The sequence below is a fragment of the Elephantulus edwardii genome, unplaced genomic scaffold (genome assembly GCF_000299155.1).
Source record: "Elephantulus edwardii isolate Elephantulus edwardi_28Jun2011 unplaced genomic scaffold, EleEdw1.0 scaffold00044, whole genome shotgun sequence".
In the NCBI taxonomy this organism is placed as follows: Eukaryota; Metazoa; Chordata; class Mammalia; order Macroscelidea; family Macroscelididae; genus Elephantulus; species Elephantulus edwardii.
In genome coordinates this window covers 6,624,740-6,626,683 of record NW_006399794.1, presented here as the reverse complement: position 1 = coordinate 6,626,683, position 1,944 = coordinate 6,624,740, and positions in this window count along the sequence as shown.

Sequence of the window (1,944 nt, the reverse complement as noted above, 5' to 3'; positions counted from 1 at the left end):
TTCCTCTTCCTTTGTATTTCCATACTTGAAAGCTCCACCTCAGTTGCCCTTTCTGTTATCTACATGTGTTCTGTTGTACATAGGGTTTTCAGAGGCCTGCTATTTCAGAAGTGGATTGCCAATCCTTCTTCCTAGTCTGTCTTAATCTGAATATTCAGATTTAGAGAAATATCAGACAGACCAGCATTTTACAGAAAAAATGAAAGGTATATTCCTTATTGTGGAGTTAAACATTAGTGTCAGTGTTGTCCCTGCCTTTGGCACATGTGTTTTTACCCACTTATTTCCCTGCTCCACTATCTACCAGGATACCCATCCACTTCTACCCACTCCCTTCACATCTATCTCCCATTGACCAGCCCTTGATCTAATAGCTTATATATGAAGCTTCCTGATGGCTTAGTGTAAGAAATTATGATGCCCACACAAAAGTATGTATATATATATATATTCATTGTGGAAAGATATAGTTGTTGTGTTCCATCAGGTCAGAACTAATCCACGGCTGACCCTCCAGCAGGTTTTCAGAGGCAGTAAATCAAAGTACATGCTATTCAATGGAACATACTACCAACATATATATATATCACTAACATAAATGTATAGGTATGTATGTGCATATATATACACACATATAATGCACTATAGATAGGTATATGAATGTTTGTGCAAAAAGTATGTATTATAATCCCACCCATTTAATATACTCTAAAGAGGCAAAGGCCAACATGTGTACAGAAAGCTATATGCCCCCAAATCATGATAGTCTCAGTTTTGGTGAGATCCTGATAGTGACAATAAACAGGACCACGTCCCCTGTGTATTGTCTGCAGATCCTTCTTCTGTTTCTTTCCCTAGAACTTCTCACAATGAACTCTAAGAATAGTCCCAAATTGGGAGTGAGGGTTGGCTTATCATTAGGCCTCTCTCTGAGACTGGGAAGTCTATCGAGAGTGAACATTCCTAATTCTTCTCCTTCCCAGAATGCCAGCTGCCTCTGTCCCCAAGTTCGGGGACAGGGTGGGGATGGAGGTGATGGTATATTGATGCTGGTAAGCACAGGAGGTGGATAGAGAGTGGGCTGGTGATACATTTAATTCCAGATTCTACATCTCAGAGGGAGTTGAGTGTGCAAAGTCAGGTGGTTAAGGAAAAGGTCTGAGCTGGAATTGAGGTTTCTTTCTACCTGCTGCCCTGCCTCTCAACACTTTCCCTGTGGTTTCCAGTCTCAATTTCCCTCTCCGGTGTTGCCTCCTACTGTGCAACCAGGATCAGAAGAGACTTCAGAGCATAAGGTGAAGAGGCTCTGAAGGAGGCTGAGGCCAAGTCCAACATGTAGGCAGTAAGTGAAATAAAGCCAAGGTCAATGTTGTCCCAGCAGTGGGGTGGATGGAAGGGCTGCTTTGTGGAGTTGGTGGCCTACTTTATAAACAAGGGCATCTGCTTTCTAGAGGAGGGGTTTCTGAGATGCTCGTTCTTACCCTTCTGTGAATTCCCTTCAGGAATGGGAATCGGGCTTCCACTTTATCTCACTTGAAAGGAGCCGTTATGGGAGGTAAATCCCCGTCTCTGGCTTTTGGCCTCAGATTAAGTCTGTCCAGAGACTTGTTTGTTGCCTGTGAAAATCCTTTTATTACTTCAAAACAATTTTAAAGCAGAATGTATTCATATTTTTTTTTTAAGAAAGAGAAAGAATCATATCCTATTCTGGGACGCTGGTTATAAAATTCAAATGGATGGGCCAAGACAAATCCTCTTACAGAGCCTCCCTCAAGTCAAGCTCTGGGGAGATGAGCGAGGGGCTTGAGCGCACTCTCAAGGTCCTTGGGAACCCCCTGATCACTGAGGAAGCTCTGCTCTCTTCAAAGACCCTAGCAGGACTGGCTCTGTCTGGACTAATGTACATTTTCTTTCCTTCCGCACACAAATGCCTGGATCACACAC